This window comes from Somniosus microcephalus, chromosome 7 (assembly GCF_052327205.1).
Source record: "Somniosus microcephalus isolate GS21.2 chromosome 7, FLI_Smic_1.0, whole genome shotgun sequence".
NCBI classification, from domain to species: domain Eukaryota; kingdom Metazoa; phylum Chordata; class Chondrichthyes; order Squaliformes; family Somniosidae; genus Somniosus; species Somniosus microcephalus.
The window spans coordinates 23,076,378-23,098,802 of NC_140993.1; the positions used below are offsets into that span (position 1 = coordinate 23,076,378).

Genomic DNA, 22,425 nt, shown 5'->3' on the forward strand with positions numbered 1-22,425 from the left:
CTCAAGGGGCCGAATGGCCGGCTCCAGCTCCTATTTCTTATGTTCTTACAATGCACACTTTCCCGAAGGAGAGACAATTAGCAATTGGGGTGAATTTCGAACCTGACTTTGTTCCCTACCAGGGCTGGAAGGCTGAGGTCAATATAACCTCCGAGCTGCTGATGTGCTGAGATCATGCAAAGTTAGCACAGGTCAAGTAGTCGAATCTGGGCCCTCTCTGGTCTGTAAGGCTCAGTTTCTCACCAGACTGTGCTTATCAAACAATCATCAGCGGATGGAACAGCATCATCTTACTGTGACAGTATAAAAAGAAAGGCTTGCATTTCTCTTCTTCTTCTTCTTCTTAGGCAGTCCCTCAGAACCGAGGTTGACTTGCTTCCACATTAAAAATGAGTTCTCAGGTGATTGATGAGTCCTATACGGGACCTACAGTCTCTGTCACAGGTGGGGCAGACGGTGGTTGAAGGGGTGGGTGGGTGGGGTGCTTGGGTTGACGTGCGCTCCTTGCGCTGCCTGCGCTTGGCTTCCACTTGCTCCCGGCGAAGAGACTCGAGGTGTTCGGCGCCTTCCCGGATGCTTCTCCTCCGCTTTGTGCGGTCTTGGGCCAGGGATTCCCAGGTGTCGGTGGGGACTTGCATTTCTGTAACGTCTTTCACGACCTCGGGATGTCCCAAAACACTTTACAGCCAATGAAATACTTTTGAAGTGTTGTCACTGTAGTAATGTGGGAAGCGCGGCATCCAATTGGCGCACAGCAAGCTCCCACAAACAGCAATGTGATACTGACCGGTTAAACTGTTTTTAACGATGTTGATTGAGGGATAAATATTGGTGAGGAAATCTACAGGACAGCACCTGACAAAACAGCCAAGCAAGAGCTATACCTAATGCAGAGGAGGTTTACTGAAATGATACCAGGGATGAGCGACTTCAGTTGTCTGGAGAGACGGGAATTGTTCACCTTAGAGCAGCGAAGGTTAAGAGGAGATTTAATAGAGGTGTTCAACATTATTATGGGTTTTGATAGAGTAAATTGGGAGAAACTGTTTCCAATGGCAGGAGGGTCGGTAACCAGTGCACAGATTTAAGATAATTGGCAAAAGAACCGGAGGCGAGATGAGGAGAATTTTTTTTTACGCAGCGAGTTGCGCTGCCTGAAAGGGCAGTGGAAGCAGATTCAATTGTAACTTTCAAAAGGGAGTTGGATAAGTATTTGAAAAGTAAAAATTTGCAGGGCTACGGGGAAAGAGCAGGGGGGAGTGGGACTAATTGGAGAGCTCTTTCAAAGAGCCGGCACAGGCATGGTGGGCCGAATGGCCTCCCTCTGTGCTGTAAGATTCTATGATTCTATTTTTCTGTGAGAGCGAAAACATCAAATTGAATATGACACATAAATCTCAGCCTTAAAGATAATGCAAAGAAAGAGGACAAGCCTTTCTCTGGGGTAATTTAGTAATATAAATCAACGAATACTTGGCTGCTTCTGTCTGTGGCCAGACATACCTACTGACCTCACATGTTTACATTCCTAGCACTGCAGTGAATAGAAATACTGATCCAATGTAACAGTCCTAAAAGGAATATATAAAATAGGAGTTGCATAATCATGTTGCAGTTTGCTGTCAAGAATTTATGTGGGTATGAAGAGAGATAGCACGTATATTAGTCAGAGCATTCTCCCGAAATACTCCAGTTATGTTACTTAAAGAAATAATCACGGGAGAGTCAATGGAGAAAATCATTGCTGAAAGGTAGAAGTTTGCTGCAGTGATTCGGTTTTCGAGTCCCTAAATTGCTTATTTCTTCTCTGACTAATCTCTAAACAGGAGGCACGTTCATTGCACGTGCAAATACTTTAGCACAAGATGAATTGCCTCCTCACCAGACTAGCTTTGTTTCTCCCCAATAAGCACTTGATTCTTCTCCGAGAAGTTTCATTCGCACTACGCTCAGCTTGGGCTGTCTGCGTTGTAATTAAAGTCTCTGACTGACCAGCAGGGGCTGATTCATGCGCGTGACAAAAGTTCCCTTGTGTCTCTCAAGCACTTCCCACAGCCCACAGGAGCTGACAGTAAGCAGAACTAGCCTCCAGAAAGAAAGATTTCAAATAGGTGTTGTATCTCGAAGTTTTTTTTGGGGAAGGACTGACTGGCTTCTTCAGCTGGGTAGCTTGTGCGAGTCGAAAGTTCTCCTTCGGAAACACATCTGCACAGAAAAGGAGCAAACTGCTTTCACCTGTGGTTGTACCCAGTGTGTGCTCCAAGTTTGTGTTAGGGGACACAGTCCCATGCACACAATCCAAGGTAAGCTACTCTTCAACGCTTTTTGACTTTCACTGCGAATTAAACTTTGCTCTGTGATGGCATTGCAAGTTTCATAATGAGGGCTCTCCATTTGTAATGTACATTGCTTGTTAATACCAGCGAAGGCTCAAAATGGCACAAACTTAATTTTCCAAATGCATTGATGATATATTATTTAAGCTGACAAGCTTGCTGAGTGTATTTCAAGTATTTACACAGGTAATGCACCTAATTAATAATGACAAGAAAGGAAAAAAACTTGCATTTCTATAGCGCCTTTCACGACCACTGGACATCCCAAAGCGCTTTACAGCCAATGAAGTACTTTGGAAGTGTAGTCACTGTTGCAATGTAGGAAATGCGGCAACCAATCTGTGCACAGCAAGCTCCCACAAACAGCAATGTGATAATGGCCAGATCACCTGTTTTAGTGATGTTGATTGAGGGATAAATATTGGCCAGGACACCGCAGAGAACTCCCCTGCTCTTCTTCGAAATAGTGCCACGGGACCTTTCACATCCACCTGAGAGAGCAGACGGGGCCTCGGTTTAACTTCTCATCCGAAAGACGGCACCTCCGACAGTGCAGCGCTCCCTCAGTACTGGCACTGGGAGCGTCAGCCTAGCTTTTTGTGCTCAAGTCTCTGGAGTGAGACGTGAATCCACAAACTTCTGACTCAGAGGCGAGAGTGCTACCCACTGAGCCACGACTGACACTTTAATTGATTACTAACCTGTAGTGATTGACCATAACACTGAGATCGGGACTTATCCACCAAACCTATCACATTAAACAGTATACGGGAAAATATAGCTGGGTAGAGTTTCCGCTCTGGGCACAATTCGGAAATTGCACCCAAAATGCGCTTGAAATTGCGCTGGTTAGATTACAGGGCAAGTTTCTGCAACAATTCATTTGCATAATCACAAATGTAATACCTACCATGAACCATGGTCAGGGAGTCCATAACCAGGGGTCACAGTCTAAGGATAAGGGGTAAGCCATTTAGGACAGAGATGAGGAGGAATTTCTTCACCTAGAGAGTGGTGAACCTATGGAATTCTCTGCCAAAGAAGGTAGTAGAGGCCAATTCATTAAATATATTCAAGAAGGAGTTGGATATATTTCTTAAGGCTAAAGGGATCAAGGGATATGGGGAGAAAGCAGGGACAGGGTACTGAATTTGGATGATCAGCCATGATCTCATTGAATGGTGGAGCAGGCTCGAGGGGCCGAATGGCCTACTCCTGCTCCTATCTTCTATGTTTCTATATGTTTCTATGTAACCAGCGCAATCGGGCAGCGTAATAGAACATAATCATTTCTTTTTACTTTCCATTTAAAAGTATTCCTTGATGTGTTTAAGAGCTGTAACCTGGTACAGTTTTATTAATACAGCTGAAAGTGGGTTTATCACAAACCATAAGTCTTTTTAATAAGAGTCTCCAGTCCACCATCTGTGAGTGACTTGATTTAAAAAATCATTGAAAATTACTTTAAAAAAACTACTGAACCACTTAATAGTTTCATTGGTGTGCACGAGTCAGTTTCTTACTAAATTAAATTTTTTTTGATATGAAAAGACTTCTAAAACATGCCGACTTGAGCCTGTGCGCCTCGGAAAGTGAGCGCAGTTTGAAGAGCCTTCCCGAACCAGCGCTATCAGCGGAATCTCGCAACATCCACCTGGGGGCGGGGGGGGGGGGAGCAGTTTTGTGGGTGGGGCCTGATCCAGGCAACTCTAACCTTGAGCCAGCGGAAAAGATCGCGGAAAACACGAGCGTCAGTGGTTTTGGGCGTAACTCACTTACGTTTCAAATTCCCCGCTCTTTTGCGCCGTTTCGGCTGATTGGGCCCCGGATTGTGCTGATATTAGCGGCGGAAACTCGAGCACCGCTTGCTTAGGATGTAGTTCTGCTGGTCATTTTGTCTTGTCCATCCACACAAGACAATATTTGTAACTTTTCTGAGTTCATTACTCACCACATTGGTGTTTATTTTCATTGTTAAAGATTTCTCTGAATAACGATGCACATTATACTCCCAATGGACTGCCCCCTAATTGCATTTTGATTTTCTGCTCTATCCACGACTCAAATATCAAATTTTCAATTTCAAAACCAAATCTATTGGTAGCTCAGACAACAGCAACAACTTGTATTTATATAGTGCCTGTAACGTAGTGAAACATGACTAGACACTTCACAGGAGTATTATCAGACAGATTTGACACCGAGCCACATAAAGAGATATTAGGGCAGATCAAGAGGTAGGTTTTAAGGAGTGTCTTAAAGGAGGAAAGAGAGGCAGAGAGGCGGAGAGGTTTAGGGAGGGAATTCCAGAGCTTAGGGCCTCGGCAACAGAAGGCACGGCCGCCAATGGTTGAGTGATTATAATCAGGGATACTCAAGGTGCCAGAATTGGAGGAGCGCAGACATCTCGGGGGGTTTGTGGGGCTGGAGGAGATTACAGCGATAGGGAGGGGCGAGGCCATGGAGGGATTTGAAAACAAGGATGAGAATTTTAAAATCGAGGCGTTGCTTAACCGGGAGCCAATGTAGGTCAGCGAGCACAGGGGTGATGGGTGAACGGGACTTGGTGCGGGTTAGGACACGGGGCAGTGAGCACAGGGGCGATGGGTGAATGGGACTTGGTGTGGGTTAGGACACAGGGCAGTGAGCACAGGGGTGATGGGTGAACGGGACTTGGTGCAAGTTAGGACACGGGGCAGTGAGCACAGGGGCGATGGGTGAACTGGACTTGGTGCGAGTTAGGACACGGGCAGCCGAGTTTTGGATGAGCTCAAGTTTACAGAACGTGGAACATGGGAGGCCGGCCAGGTGTGCTTTGGAATAGTCAAGTCTAGAGGTAACAAAGGCATTGATGAGGGTTTCAGCAGCAGATGAGCTGAGGCAGGGGTGGAGTCGGACAATGTTATGGAGGTGGAAATAGGCGGTCTTAGTGATGGTGCTGATATGTGGTCGGGAGCTCATCTCAGAATCAAATATGACACCAGGGTTGTGAATGGTCTGGTTCAGCCTCAGACAGTTGCCGGGGAGAGGGATGGAGTTTGTGGCTGAGGAACGGAGTTTGTGTCGGGGACCGAAGACAATGGCTTCAGTCATCCCAATATTTAGTTGGAGGAAGTTTCTGCTCATCCAATACTGGAGTCTGACAATTTAGAGACAGTGGAGGGGTCGCGAGAGGTAGAGCCGGGTGTCATCAGCGTACACCTGGAAACTGGCACTGTGTTTTCAGATGATGTCATTGAGGGGGCGTATGTAGACATGCGGGACACAGAGGTAACGGTGCGGGAGCAGGAAGAGAAACCATTGCAGGTTTTTGCCGGCCATTGCAGACTTTTATATTTGGAGCACAACTCAGGCATTCAACACAGAGCCTGTTTATGCAACAATTAAATGCAAGACAACAACAGGATTATACCTTAGGACCCTTTCCCTTTACCCTCACCTTAAAGTAAGTCTCTCAGACATCAGCATTTTAGCAGTGCTAATCTGACCAGGATTTCCAAAGATACAATTCTACAAAATGTTTAGAACCAAGTTGATTATTTTTTAAGGTAACTGACGGTACCTCGCTAGTGGAAGTTTGGTGTAAAGATTTTATTTTGATGGAGAACTGAGTTTTTTTTAAAATTCGTTCCTGGGATGTGGGCATCGTTGACAAGGCCAGCATTTATTGCCCATCCCTAATTGCCCTTGAGAAGGTGGTGGTGAGCCGTCTACTTGAACCGCTGCAGTCCGCGACTTGTTTGTAGAGGTTTGATACTACTGAGTGACTTGCTGGGCCATTTCACAGGGCAGTTAAGAGTCAACCACATTACTGTGGGTTTGGAGTCACATAGAGGTTAGACCGGGTAAGGACGACAGATTTCCTTCCCTAAAGAACCTTAGTGAACCAGATGGGTTTTACGACAATCTGGTAATTTCATGCTCACCATTACTGACACTAGCATTTTATTCCGGATTTATTTAATCAACTGAATTTAAATTCCCCAGCTGCCGTGGTGGGATTTGAACTCACGTCTCTGGATTATTAGTCCAGGCCTCTGGATTACTAGTCCAGTAACAGAAACGCTATGTTACCGTTCCTGATATTGTGGCATCGATATAATATATGCAGCTAGAGGAGTAACGATACTCACAGAATCCATTTCATAGAATTATAGGGCTGAATTTTAACTCCAAAAAACGGGTGGGTTGGGGTCGGGTCAGACGTTAAAATTTAAAAAACCTGAAACCCGATTCCAACCCGCCAACGTCCGGGTTTAACGGAGGCGGGATAAGGGGACGGAGAGCTAACTCGCTCCCAGGAGGCGGGTTGGCAATTTAAGTATTTTATTGAGGCTGGCAGCCTGTGAGTTAACCTGCTTTGCAGGTTTAACCCTGGCTGGCCAGATTTCCCAGGCCTCGGGAAACCCGGCAGCTGAAGGGAGGTAAGGATGGCTTCGGGGAGAAGATAATTGTCTTTACAGCACTGCTTTGGGCCGGGAGGAGCAGGAGAGCTTCCTCCCAGCCCCCCAGGCTTCCTTCCCATCAGATCCCCCACACCTCCCCCCACCATAGAAAGACCCCCGGGGTCGTGGGTCGGCCCTACTTGCTCTTGCAACTTTCACTTGAGTCCTCCCCGTCTGACTGAACGCCAAACCTGTCAATGAAGCTAGGGAATCTGTCAAGTACAAAAACACGCACTCTGGAGTTTTAACTTCCGGGTTTCCCGTCCAACACTCCAGCCCCCACCCCCGCTCCTCCGACCTGCGTAACCTGCCCCTGTTAATATCCAGGCCATAGAATCATAGACTAGTACAGCACAGAAGGAGGCCATTCGGCCCATCAAGTCTGTGCCGGCTCTTTCGAAGAGCAATCCAGTTAGTCCCACTCCCCCCGCTCTTTCCCCATATTCCTGCAATTTTTTCTCCCTCAAGTATTTATCCAATTCCCTTTTGAAGGCTACTATTGAATCTGTATCCACCGCCCTATCAGGCAACAGATTCCAAATCCTAACCACTCGTTGCGTAAAAAAAGTTTTTCCTCATGTCGCCTCTGGTTCTTTTGCCAATCACCTTAAATCTGTGCCCTCCGGTTATCGACCCTTCAGCCTATTTGAAGAATAGAATGGATTCTTTGAGGTTTGCTAGAGAATTCAGCCCTAACCCTAATGCAGATCTTTACAAGTTGGTCCAAAGTGACTCAATTTGGTTCAATTTGAATACAAGGGTCTTGATTTTAACTGGGGGGGCGGTGGGGAAGGGTGTGGGGGAGCCCGGTAGTGAGGGAACGAACCCAGCAAGGCTGGGGATGTGGAGGCCCTGTCCACCTGAATGGCAGAGCCGCATTTCAATAAAACTCTGTAAGAGTCCTTCCCGACACCCGGCCAGGTTGACTATCTGGCCAGCGGGCGGGAGCGGGAATTTGCAGCAGGAGGTCTGGGAAGGTTCTGGACACGATTGGGAGGGGAGGGGTGGGGTGGGTGGTAAGCTCCTGGCTGCGATTGGGAAGGGGGTGGGTAGGGAGACAGTGGGCTAGATCTTCTTTGAGGAGTCGGGTAGGAGGGGGGACTACAACTTTCGGGGTTGTAGTCCCGCCTCCATCGAGTTCTAGCCAACCCATGCGATCTTGACTTGATTGACCTTGTTGAGCCCGCCCAGCGGGCTCAGCAGGCCAATTAAGGGCCACCCGGCAACAGGTGACGTCACAGATTGATATTTCATCTGTCAAGACCTTTTGACAGATGAAATATCAGCATTTCACAGCTGTTTGAAGCTGTCAAACACTGACAATCTGTACGCCAGGTTAATTCCTCCCTCGGGTTGATTTAGAGATCTCCCCGGAACAGAAAGCCGAATGCTGCAATTTTTGACAGCTCGCAGCCATTCTGCTTTCAGTGCCGGTGAGATGAGGGACTCCCGAGACCTGAAGGAAGGAATGTTGTAAAGGAAATAAAGGTTAGTAGAACTTCTTTAAGCACTTTACACACACCAAACACACTTACCTTTGCACTCATGCACCCATTACTCACCTGAACTGACATCTCGACCCCTCCAAGCCCTTCATCCCGACGGTCCGCCTCCTCTAACTTGGCGTGGTTTGGAGCTGTCGGGAATCCCACACTTCAACATTAAAAATAGGGATTAACAGGCAGTTAATTGGCACTAATCCCCTTCCTGCCTCGGGGAGGCGGATCCCAGCGTGGGTCGGGTACCCGCCTCCTTTGAAACTGGCATGGAGGCGGGTTGGGGGCGGGATGGGGTCGGGACCCCTGATTTCGGGATTTTAACCCCCCACATGCATCCAATCCCGCCTCCATGGCCCAATGAAAATCCTGCCCTCTGTCAAAGATTGGGAGGGGTGGGGGTAGCTCGGGTCAAGGAAAGCCCAATGCTTCCGTGTATGGCCTGAAGGATCTCCCTTGATCCACAAGGAAGCCTAACATAAGACGTTTACATTAACCTTCTGAGAATCTTCTGGCCCAGGATCCAGCTCACGTCAGGTTTGCCCTGATGGGGGCACCAGCATTGCCCCCACTGCTCAGGACTTCAAACTAAAATTGGAGATCGGGTCTACATATTTAAAGCAGGACCCCGCTTCCTTCCTGAGGGTGTCCCACTTGCCTGCTCAAATGGTGGGATCGGAGGGGGTGTAAGTGACTCGCCTTATTTTAACCCCCTCAACTCCGCCCATCTTACGCCATGTGGGGGTGGTTAAAATCAGGGCCTACCTAGGCCTCATAGATGCAAATAAGTCATGACCAAAAATACATAACAACAACAACAGCTTGTATTTATACAGCGCCCTTAACGCAGTAAAATGTCTCAAGGCACTTCACAGGAACGTTATCAAACAAAATTTGACACCGAGCCACATAAGGAGAAATTAGGGCAGGCTTGGTCAAAGAGGTAGGTTGAAGGAGCGTCTTAAAGGAGGAAAGTGAGGCGGAGAGGTTTCGGGAGCGAATTCCAGAGCTCAGGGCCTCAGCAGCTGAAGGCACGGCCGCCAATGGTGGAGCGATTAAAGCCAGGGATGCACAAGAGGCCAGAATTGGAGGAGCGCAGAGATCTCGGAGAGTTGTAGGGCTGGAGAAGGTTACTGAGATAGGGAGGGGCGTTTCAATATTAAAATAACTTTTAAAACTGCAGAGGCATCCAGTGAAAGAACAACTCTAAACATCCATGCTGCTGTCTTGTGAGACAGGTAACACTTTGATGGAAGTGGATAGTCACCACTCCAGGTATGGAACACATGATTACTGAAAGATGGGAGCAGTAATGTGGTGCAATTATGTCAAAAGCACTTGCTTAAATAAAATATTTTCTGTTCACCTCACTTTGTTACCATGTTCCAGGAACTGTGTTGAAACGGCTACTGTTACAATACTGGGGGCAATTTTAACCTGACTTAGGAAACTGACGAGAAATGGTTTTGTACCCTGGCCGACTTTACTCTCCATCAAGTCAACTGAGAGCAATATTGGGCGGAGTGTAAAACCGGCGTTCCACCCGATCCCGTGGGTTTCACGCCCCGGAGATTCAGGTTAAAATTACCCCCGATGCGAGTGAGGTTCCCAAAGGGTCGCTTTGCTCATTGGCATGACTCTGTGCTTCTTAAGTTGGGAATTCCAGATGAAACATAACATAGAAACATAGAAGATAGGAGCAGGAGTAGGCCATTCGGCCCCTCGAGCCTGCTCCGCCATTCAATGAGATCATGGCTGATCATTCAAATTCAGTACCCTGTTCCTGCCTTCTCCCCATATCCCTTGATCCCTTTAGCCTTAAGAAATATATCCAACTCCTTCTTGAATATATTTAAAGAATTGGCCTCTACTGCCTTCTGTGGTAGAGAATTCCACAGGTTCACCACTCTCTGGGTGAAGAAATTCCTCCTCATTTCTGTCCTAAATGGCTTACCCCTTATCCTTAGACTGTGACCCCTGGTTCTGGACTCCCCAACCATCGGGAACATCCTTCCTGCATCTAGTCTGTCTAGTCCTGTTAGAATTTTATAAGTTTCAATGAGATCCCCTCTCATTCTTCTGAACTCTAGCGAATATAAGCCTAATCGACCCAATCTCTCCTCATACGTCATTCCTGCCATCCCAGGTATCAGTCTGGTGAATCTTCGCTGCACTCCCTCCATGGCAAGAACATCCTATTAAGGCAGGTGATCAAAAGCTTGGTCAAAGAGGTAGGTTTTAAGGAGCATCTTAAAGGAGGCAAGGCGGGGAGGCGGAGAGGTTTGGGGAGGGAATTCCAGAGCTGAGGGCCTCGGCAACTGTAGGCACGGCCGCCAAAGGTGGAGCGATTAAAATCAGCAATGCTCCAGAGGCCAGAATTGGAGGGGCGCAGATATCTCAGGGGGGTTGTAGGGCTGGAGGAGATTACAGCGATAGGGAGGGGCGAAGCCATGGAGGGATTTGAAAATGAGGATGAGAATTTTAAAATCGAGGCGCTGCTTAACTGGGAGCCAATGTAGGTCAGCGAGCACAGGGGTGATGGGCGAACGGGACTTGGTGCGAGTTAGGACACGGGCAGCCGAGTTTTGGTGATTTTCTACTTTTGTTATTCGCCAATTGTACCAATTAGTTGTACCCAATTTGAATTTTCTCCCCAGTCAAATTCCAACCAAAATATTCGAGCTAATCATATTGCAGCAAATACAATGACCCTGGGTTACAACAACAACAAGTTACATTTATATAGTGCCCCTAACATAATAAAACATCCCAGGACGCTTCACAGGAGCGTCAGCAAGAAATAAAATTTGACACCGAGCCCTATAAGGAGATGTTCGGGCAGATGAGGCAGGTTTTAAGGAGAGTCATGAAGGAGGAAAGAGAGGTAGAGAGGCGGAGAGATTTAGAGAGGGAGTTCAGCCACCATGGCAACCTCCCACTTCCACTATAGATCGTTAAAAATAAAATATATAAGATAGTAAACATATCAGAAATTCAATAATTAATAATAGAAAAATCGTAAACTTTACCTCCAACTGGTCCAACTATTCCCTTCACCGTGTGGTCGTTCAGTCTGTCAGAACCTGCCAGGATTCACATGCAGTCACAGCTTCACTTATGCCATCCCCAGTCAGGAGAGGTGAAGGCCAGTTTGCTCAGCCAGAGTCTGAAGTTCTGAGCCAAATAACTACATCTAAACTCCCACAAGGCACTGGAAGCCCAGCTTCCACAGCAGTACATGGGCAAAGAGGCCAACTGTGCTGTGAGACTGATGCAATGTAATGAAGCAGAGATCCTACAACTCCTGGAAGTTATTTAGCAGTCCCATGCGCTGGACGGCACTGATTCACACCAGGCCCGAACTCAGCCCTGATGCTCCCTCCTACCCTTAATCTTCTCTGGTTTCCTCTGGCCCCATTAGCTCAATTTACAAATTTACAGACTCCGCTCCAACCCCCTCCTGACCTGAGACCAATGCCCACTGTGCTCCCTTCCAGTATGAGTCTCCTTCCCACGCTGTACCTCCAGATGTTTTCCTACAGTTATGTGGCGAGACTAGAGAACATAAGAACATAAGAAACAGGAGCAGGAGTCGGCCAATCAGCCCCTCGAGCCTGCTCCGCCATTCAATAAGATCATGGCTGATCCAACCTTGGCCTCAACTCCACTTTCCCGCTCTCTCCCCATACCCCTTGGCTCCCCCTGTCGTTCAAATGTCTGTCAATCTCCGCCTTGAATATATTCAATGACTCCGCCTCCACAGCTCTCTGGGGCAGAGAATTCCAAAAATTCAAATCTCTCTGAGAGAAGAAATTCCTCCTCATCTCTGTTTTAAATGGGCGACCCCCTTATTCTGAAACTATGCCCCCTAGTTCTAGATACCCCCACTAGGGGAAACATCCTCCCTGAATCCACCCTGTCAATCCCCCTCAGAATCTTATGTTTCAATAAGATCACCTCTCATTCTTCTAAACTCCAATGAGTACAGGCCCAAACTGCTCAACCTTTCTTCATACATCAACCCCTTCATCCCAGGAATCAACCTAGTGAACCTTCTCTGAACTGCCTCCAATGCAAGTATATCCCTCCTTAAATAAGGAGACCAAAACTGTCCGCAGTACTCAAGGTGTGGTCTCACCAGCACCCTGTGCAGTTGTAGCAAGACTTCCCTACTTTTATACTCCATCCCCCTTGAAATAAAGGCCAACATTCCATGAGCCTTCCTAATTGGTGATACTCTCTATTCTGCACCTTCAGCTGTCTGTTCTTTAGCACATCCATCTCAGGGCAGTAGCATTCACTCAACTCTACGTATTCTCACCCCCTCACTGCCTTCTCTCCCTCTTGTTTAAAAATTAAATTAAATGAATGGATTTAATAAAAGAAAAACATCAAAGACCTGGAAATGTTGCTGCAGGATACAAGACTGCAAATGATTAATATACTCACCTAGAATTCTTCTGTGTTAAAATAGTGGGTTAATGGTGCCGCTAATATAATGGAAGGAGGAATTTCACATCAAGTTTTCATAAATTAGCATCCCACAGCATCTTGCTAGGTCAAAGAGGTTTATGCTCTTCATGAGAAAGGATATCATTTAAAAAATAGATGCAGAAGTTGTCAAATGCTGGCGTAAAGTTGCACAAGTAAATATATTTGAAAGAAATAGAAGGAATCACAAAAGGAGATGATTAAATTTGTGGGAACACCACCACCTCCAAGTACCCCACCAAGTCATACACCATCCTGACTTGGAAGTATATCGCCGATCCTTCATCGTCGCTGGGTCAAAATCCTGGAACTCCCTACCTAACAGCACTGTGGGAGTACCTTCACCGCACGGACTGCAGCGGTTCAAGAAGGCGGCTCACCACCACCTTCTCAAGGGCAATTAGGGATGGGCAATAAATGCTGGACTTGCCAGTGACGCCCATATCCCACGAATGAATAAAAAAAATTACATTGAGCGCAAATGTAAATTGAGAATTGCAAGCCCAATATTGACGAGGAAGCATGAAAAGAAATTCACAAAGTAAATTGATTTAGAAAATACAAATAACTGAGAGGGATAGCGAGCAGATTATTTTGTAATGCTGTATTTGATATTTTAAAATTACGTTTAGATTTCTTCTGTCCATGAGCAACATCATGGAAGATCAACTAGCCTTAATTAAAAAGTCTTTGCGCTGGAGAAAAATAATTAGTGCCATAGAATCACAGCAATGCCACCAAAGGCTATGTTTTAATCAACTCAGCACATAATCCATTTCATAAAAACTGTAGTAGCAATTTTGGTGCAGGGTGCACTCAAGGCATCGCTACCAGGATTAATAAAAATATATAAACGCCTTTTTTTGTCACTGCAAAACCTTTATTTCTTCCAGTATCTGACACACAAAAAGTCATAAAATTATTATAGTCGGATGAGCTTTTTTTATGACTTGCTGTGTAAATATACTGAGAGCACTGTGGTCCTATAGTCCATCTCTGGTATGAAATGTTCTGCATTTGACGAACTTACTTAATTTGCACCGATCTGCCATCGGTGTTATAAATCTCATCATCCATCAAGAAACTACTCGTGAAATAACGCTGGACGGTCAGCTGGTGGCGCCATCCAAGGAGAATAAATACTTGGGCGTGGGCCCAGCTTTCCAGGGACATTTTGTAAGACAAGGAACTAGTGAAGTACAACTAGACCTCCATGTTCTGAAACAAGTTGATTAAAGCCTTGCTTTATACTAAAACCAAGTGTGTAGTGAGTTTTATTACATCAATTGGCTTGAACATAGACACATAGAAACATAGAAGATAGGAGCAGGAGTAGGCCATTCGGCACCTCGAGCCTGCTCCGCCATTTAATGAGATCATGGCTGATCATCCAAATTCAGTACCCTGTCTCTGCTTTCTCCCCATATCCCTTGATCCCCTTAGCCTTAAGAAATATATCTAACTCCTTCTTGAATATATTTAATGAATTGTCCTCAACTGTCTTCTTTGGTAGAGAATTCCACAGGTTCACCACTCTCTGGGTGAAGAAATTCCTTCTCATCTCTGTCCTAAATGGCTTACCCCTTATCCTTAGACTGTGACCCCTGGTTCCTATAAAGTATGTGTCTATACTTAATGCAATAATGACGAGACAGCTTGGAAGATTCAACGTAGGTCTTTACTTAATACCAACAGGCAGGAAACTGAGGGGAGATCGGTACCCACAGTACTATTTATACCCCTATGGCCAGGAGTGGTACTACGGTATCACTACGCCCTACAAAGTAGTGCTGCCCTGGCCATAGGTTTAAAGTAACATACCTATTACATACACAACATTCCTCCCCTTTTAATTAAAACGTACCCGTGCAATTAAGTCAATAGATGCCCCATAACTAGGGCTAATAACATTTGGTAACACAATATACATAACATATTTACATCAAGAGTTGTCTACTTATATATATATAAACAGAAACATGTTATAGATTCAGTCTCTGAGGAGGCCTCCTGTCTCGACTAGGATAATGTCTTTCTCTAGTCGGTCTCGGTGTAGGCGGCGGTACTTCCGTCACCCCTTCATCGCTGGACTCGTCGGTGTCTGATGGCACATCCTGTGCCGTGGAGATCACTGGAGTGCTGAACTCCTCGCAATCCTGAGACCTCTGTAACGACGAGCTGGGCCGTGATTCCGCTGTAACAATGTGCTGAGACGTTTGAGGTAGTGAATCAGTTGGGTTTCTGGACTCCACAAGTTGATCAGCATGTCGTCTGATTATGCCTTCCCCTGTCTCAACTGTGTACATCAAGGGTCCCTGGCGGGCCTTTATCGTACCAGACCGCCACTTTTCATTCCTATAATCACAGGCCAACACTTGCTGCCCCACCTCGAAGCTCCGTGTCTGTCTGTCAGGAGCCCTACGAAATACTCGGTTTTCCACATCTCTCCGAATGTTTGGTCTGAGCAATTCAAGGCGAGACCTTAACCTTCTATTAAAGAACATGACGGCGGGGGCCTGGTTGGTCACCGTATGTGCAGCATTACGGTATGCGAATAGGAAGTTGTCCACCTTGTGTTGTAGTGGCAACCTATCCTCCCCCATCGCCTTGATGGCCTTTTTAAAAGTCTGTACAAATCGCTCTGCCAGCCCATTTGTAGCCGGATGATATGGTGCGGACGTATAATGTCGCACTCCATTCCTTTTTAGGAATGCTTGAAATTCTTCTGCCACAAATTGTGGCCCATTGTCCGAACAGACTTGCTCGGGCACCCCGTTTCGGGCAAAAATGGTCCTTAAGACTGCGACCGTCTTTTCGGCTGTCGTTGATGACATCTTTATGACCTCCGGCCATTTTGAATGGGCGTCCACTACAATAAGGAACATCGCATCCAGGAAGGGGCCAGCGAAGTCCACGTGGATCCTTTGCCACGGCATTGAGGGCCACTCCCACGGATGTAGTGGGGCTTGTGGTGGTACGTTCTATACCATCTGGCACCCTTGGCACGCTTTTGCTACTTCCTCAATGTCCCTGTCAATGCCGGGCCACCAGACGTAGGCTCTGGTGAGGCTTTTCATTTTGACACCCCCCAGATGACCTTCGTGTAAGTCCTGCAACACATTGGCCCAGAAATTCGGGTCGGGGGCTTGCCGCGCGTGCAAGCCCCCGATATGCACTTACCCGATGCGCCAGCCGTTGAGCTTCAGGGACGCCTGGAATTGCTGTTTTAAAATGTTGACTCCCGGGCAGCGTCTGACGTCACGCCGCCCAGGAGTGCAGCCAGCGCGAAGCCTGTAGCGTGCTGTGCAACTGAGACACGCCCCTTGAGGTCTCAGTTTAATAGGACACGCCCCCAATGTTTCTCACAAGCTGCTAAGCATTTTTACATGCAAAGCACCAATTTAAATAGGTTTTTGGTATTTTTATGAAGCTTTTGGTAACTTTTATAAACTTTTAAAAACGTTTACATTATTTTGAAGAATCTGAAGTAGTTTTAAACAGAATTAAAGCAATTTAAAGACTTTTAAAAGCCCTAAAAGAATTTTTTTTTATTCCATTTATTTATTTAGCAATGTCGTCATCATACGTGTCTTCACACTGTTCCCTTTGGGGAACTGTATGAAGTGGTGGAAGGATTATGGCCGTGATTAACGCTCATTCCGTGACCGTAACCATCTTTGAACCAGCCATTAGGGTAGTTAGTCCTATGGCGGGAGGGTTTTACGGGCTCCCACAAGCTATACAAGGAGGGGGGGCCACCCACACCCACGGACGCAAATATCCCACTGGATGGCAACCCAGAATTTAGAGCCGGAGCTCCGACTCCACTTGCCGGGACTGTCTGGAGCGGGGTTCGAAACCCTACCCCGTCTGGCCCAGCGGCAGGGATCCTACCGCTACGCCAAAGGCCCAATCCGATTAGCAACGTGAAATGGCTGGAATGAGCACAATTCACAGCATTAAAAGAACTCACAATTGAACTGATGATGACCTCAGCAATCTCCTCAACGAGGTGGAGGCACAGCGCCTGCTCATCATTGGTAATGAGAAGTCAAAGGCGCCACAAAAAGGACAGATGATAGCTTGGTCTTTCAAGTGGCAGCATAGGGCTCCAGTCACGGGGAGGGAAAAGGCGCAGGAAACGTATGGGTGTCACCTTTTGCACGGAGTGGGCCTTTTGCGTAGCGGTAATCATCCCCGCCGCTGGGCCAGAAGGAGTAGGGTTTCGAACCCCGCTCCAGACAGTCCCGGCAAGTGGAGTCGGAGCTCCAACTATAAATTCTGGGTGGACATCCAGCGGGATACTTGCGTCCGTGGGTGTGGGTGGCCCCCCCCCTCAGATGGGTTGTTGGAGCCCGTAAAACCCTCACGCCATAGGACTAACCACCCGAATGGCTGGTATGAAATGGTTATGGTCACGGAAGGAGTGTTAACGTGGCCAGAAATTCTTCCACCACTTCATACAGTTCCCGAAAGGGAACAGTGTGAGGATACGTACGACGATGACCTCTTGCGCAATGCACCTCCTTGGACCCTCAGTTGCAGATGCGAGGGGGCAAATCGTGCAATTGTTAAATTTTTCATTTTATTGACATGTAAAATGTTGGCCCAGTAATTCCCTTCCAAACGTGCGAGTACGGTCGGGGTACTTACGCGTCTGGCCGGAGGAAATGCCGGTTTTCAGCATGCACAGCGCATGCGGGGAAAATTGGCATTTTCTGTCCTCTGAACGAAGGGGTTCAGAGGCAGAACGTGTGCGACTGTACAGGCAGCGCGTGCGCAGTAAAATTCGCCGCTCTCATTCATGCTTTCAGTGAGGTCAAGTCCTTACAACTTACACATGAAAAAAGCATGAGTACAGTTGCTCCAGAGGCTGCGGAGGAAGATATATTTTATCGTGGAGCTTCTGAAAGGCAATATTTTTGTTTGGGAAAGGGAGGAAAGTTATTTTAAGAAATGCTGAGGTAAGTTTTAAAGTTTATTTTTGTTTTTTAAAATGTGTTTTCAGTACTGTAGGCAGAAGGATCAATTGTGGCTATGTGAATTGAATTTGCTGTGTTTATTAAATGTGAAAATGACTCCAACACTTTTAAGAAAGAAACTTTTCATCAGTAATATATTCTTTTAAGTAATTATGTATGTATGTCTGTATATATTCCTTTGCGTGTATGTATATATTTCTTTACTTATGTGTATGAATGTATGTATTTAATTATGACTTTCAGAGAAAGTAACTTATTGGAAAATCATAATTAAAAACATACATTCATACACATAAGTAAGGGAATATAAAACATACATACATATATGTAAAGGAATATATGCGGACATACATATATAATTACTTATTACTGATGAAAAGTTTCTTTCTTAAAAGTGTTGGAAATGTTACATTACTCATTTTAGAACACTCATTCTCACATTCAATTCACACAGCCACAATTGCTCCTTCTACCTACCGTACTCAAAACCCGTTTAAAAAAAAATTTAAACTTTAAAACTTACCTCAGCATTTCTTAAAATAACTTTCCTCCTTTTCCCAAACAAAAATATTGCCTTTCAGAAGCTCCACGATAAAATATATCTTCCTCCGCAGCCTTGGAGCAACTTTACACATGCTTTTTTCAAGTGTAACTTGTAAGGACTTACCCTCACTGAATCCATGAATGAAACCGACGAAGTTCACTGCGCACGCGCTGCCTGTGCAGTCGCACGCGCTGTGCCTCTGAACCCCTTCGTTCAGAGGACTGGAAATGCCGGTTTTCCCCGCATGCGCTGTGCATGCTGAACACGGGCATTTCCTCCGGCCAGACGCGTGAGTACCCCGACCGTACTCACGCGTTCAGAGAGGAATTACTGGGCCTTTATGTTGTAATTTTTGAGGGACCACCACCCTGGCTCCGCACATCAATGTGCCCCGGCAGACGGACAACTGGTCCTTCCTTGCCGAAAACGCCGGCAATGATGCGTCACCCTGCGCCGGCCAGCCTTTCACAGTTAATTCGTAAACCCTTGCCAATGTCGGGTCGTTCTGTGTTTCCTGCTCGATACATTGGCTGGTGATGGGCAACTGTTCCATAACAGCCGTATGATATATTTCCACGGGGTCCTGTACTATCTCTTCAATCTCGGCAGGCAAGGGTAGCCGCGACAGGCCATCCGCATTGCCATGCTGTTTGGTACCCTTATATTCGATAAGGTACTGGTGTGCTCCTAAGAACAGTGACCATCTCTGTAGCCTTTGGGCCGTCATCAGGGGCACCCCTTTTGTTGGATTAAATATCGACACCAACGGTTGATGATCCGTCAGTAGTGTGAAACGTTGCCCATGCAGGTAGTGGTGGAATTTTTTTACCCCCCACACCAGACTGAGGGCCTCCCTGTCGATTTGCGCATAGTTTCTTTCGACTGTAGTTAACGACCTTGAGGCAAATGCTATTGGCCTCTCCGTCCCGTTAGGAAATTTGTGTGACAACACTGCCCCTATACCGTACGGGGAGGCGTCACATGCCAACCTCATTGGCATTTTTGGGTCAAAGTGTGCGAGCACTTCCTTTGATGTAATGAGTTGTTTACCCTTTTTAAAAGCAGCCTCACACGCTTCGTCCCAATTCCAGGAGACTCCCTTTTGCAGCAATGAATTTAGTGGATGTAAAATGGACGATAAGTTCGGGAGGAACTTATGGTAATAGTTTATAAGGCCTAAGAATGATCGTAACTGAGATACATTCTCAGGGGGCGGGGCCTTCACTACTGCCTCGATCTTTTCCGGGGACTTATGCAGGCCTTCCTTATCTATAATGTGACCACAGTATGAGATACATTCCTGGAAAAACTCACATTTCTGCTTGTTCGCCCTGAGTCCGTATTGTTGTAACCGCAGAAGTACTCGCTCCAGGTTAGCGAGGTGGTCGTTATCCATTTGTCCTGTCACCAGGATGTCATCCAGGTAGCATTGCGTTCCTGGAATGCCCTGTAGGACCTGTTCCATGGTCCTCTGCCATATTGCCGGGGCGGACGCCACACCAAATACCAGGCGATTGTACTGGTACAATCCCTTGTGTGTGTTAATCGTTAGGAGCTTTTTCGAGTCCTGCTCCACCTCCATCTGTAAATAAGCTGGACAAAGGTCAATCTTCGTAAAGTGTCTACCCCCAGCTAACGATGCGAATATGTCCTCTATCCGCGGCAGCGGATACTGTACCGTGTGCAGGACTGGGTTAATAGTTATCTTAAAATCCCCGCAAATGCGAACCTTCTTTGGTTCCCCCGGCGTGTTATTTGCAGATTTCTTTATAACTGGGACGATGGGCGTGGCCCACTCGCTCCACTCAATCTTTGTAAGGACACCTGCACTCTCTAAGGCATCCAGTTCTGCTTCCACCACTGGCCGAATGGCATAAGGCACCGGTCTGGCCTTACAAAACTTGGGGTTTGCGTCTTGAGCAATAGTTATTTTTGCTCTAATGTCCTTTAAGGTCCCCAGCCCTTGTTGGAACACCTCTGGCGTTTTTGCCAATATTTTCGACAGCCTGCTTGTAATGGTTGTATCATCCGTGGTGGTCTCTACTTTTAACTCGTGTATCGACTTCCAGTCGAAATGGATTTTTCTTATCCATTCCCTACCCAAAAGTGGTGGTCCACCATTTGGTAGGACGTATAAATAAAGTCCTGGCACTTTTCTGCCATTGTATTTAACTGTTACTTGCACTTTTCCCTTCGGGTAAACTTTTTGTCCCGTATATGTTTTTAATTTAATTTCCGTATCCTTTAAGGGAATGCGTTTGAACAGCCTGTTATAATCTTGTTTATTAATTACTGATAGGGCTGAACCCGTGTCCAGCTCCATATTAACTTCGACACCTGCTACCTTCATTTTAACCCACATTGTGCTGTGGTCCTCCGTTTTGTCTACACCATATAACTTGAGACATCCCAGACCTTTAGGATCTGCTTTTGTGCCTTCCTGTGACTTGTCTGAGCTACTGTCAGACATCTTATGTATTTTTGTCCTTGCCTTGGTACTGCTCGGATTGCCCCTACAATTGGGTTTCGTACCAGACCGACAAACTTTCGCTATATGCCCCTTTTTCCCACACTGCCGGCATATTTTATCACGAAACCAACAATTACTTTGGCCGTGGGTGGTTTTGCCACAACGGTAGCATTTACCTTTGTGAAATGTCACCTCATGGGTGTCATAGCCGGTTGTGTTTTGTCGTATCTGAGCAGCACCCTGTGCTGCTGCTTCGTGGACAGATGCTATTTCAATCGCCTGATCTAGGCTGAGCTGTTTCTTGGCTAGCAACCGTTTACGTGTATTCTCATTTAACATGCCACAGACAAATCTGTCTCTGATCGCGTCCGCCAATATGGCTCCAAACTGGCAATGTTTGGACAACCTTCTGAGCTCAGCTAAATAGGCTGCCTGCGACTCATCATTCCTTTGGTCGCGTCTGTAGAAGCGGTACCTTTCCGCTATAAATGGTGGCTTAGGGTTTAAATGTTCCCTTAACGTATCAACAATTTGGGCGTACGTTTTGTCTGCTGGCTTTTCTGGAGTAAGAAGATTCCTCAGCAGACCGTATGTATTTGCCCCCATAAAATTTAATAAGGTTGCTACCTTTTGGTCATCTTCCACCTTGTTTACTATGCAATAAAGTTCATGCCTTTCGATATAGGCATCTCATTCTTCGGTGTCCTCAACAAATGCTGACAACCAACCTTCTTTAGCCATTTTAACTTTTGAAGAGAAAAAAAAAACTTTTCCCGCTTTCTCCACTAGATGGCGTTTTTCCCGCCTTTTCTCCCTCTGCTGTCAACGACCTCTCTCCAGCGTCGTTATTTTTGGCCCTTGCAGCTCCTGTTATTGCCACCGCCGCTATTAACAACGACCTTCCCCTCTCGTGGCCCGCTAGTCCTTGTGGCTCCATTTGTTCCCCAGATCGCCTGCCCGTTCTGGCCCTTGCAGCTCCCGTTCCCCGGGAAGGATTTCAGTTTACCTGGCCCTGGGTGGACTTTTGCCCCATGGCTGGAGCGCCCGTTCAGCCTCTTCTCTCAGCTGCCGCAGCCTCCGTTGGAAACCTCTCTCTCTCGCTCCATTGCTGCCGCTCCTCCCGAACCCGGAGTGCTGGGCAGCCTCCTTCGGTCGACGCTGGACTCTGTAGGCTGGCTGGTAAGAAGCCTCTCTCCTTCTCTCTCCGTACTGCTACCGTTCCTTTGTTGCACCGTGTACTGGTGAGTTCGAACCTTACTCGTCGCCAGTATAAAGTATGGCCTAGAAATTCATTATAGCCACTTTTGGGGCGGTAAAGTCGGGCGGCCGCTAAAGTTTGCGCCCGGCGCAAATTCGAGGCCACTTCGCCGATATTCATTAGCTTCGCCTTAAGAGTTTGCTCGAGCGCTAAAACTGGCGATACACGGCTCTCTTTAGGCGCTAAGCCGGAGGTGCTGAGCGATACCGCCGAGGCCGGGCGCAGCGCAGGTGCGGCCATTTCTTGATTGACAGCAGACACCCTGGCGCCGGCCAGCTCTTAAGGGGGAAGGGTCGACTTGGTCTGCTGCCACGCCCTGGACACTGGAGCCCTCCAGCTAGGCCTGAACACTGCTGCTGGACCCAAATAGCACCTCAAAGTATGGAGAAGGCCCGTGAACGAG

General features: G+C 46.9%; 1 protein-coding gene across 1 annotated transcript in view; it reads left to right on the top strand.

Annotated features, from left to right (window-relative positions):
• The first annotated feature begins 1,979 nt into the window (after positions 1-1,979).
• The window catches only part of LOC147114555 (cadherin-7-like), a 190,992-nt gene continuing 170,546 nt past the window's right edge, over positions 1,980-22,425 (top strand). Inside the window, exon 1 of the mRNA XM_085992295.1 lies at positions 1,980-2,303. The gene's annotated coding sequence lies outside the window, so the exon portion shown is untranslated. The remainder of the gene's footprint in view (positions 2,304-22,425) is intronic.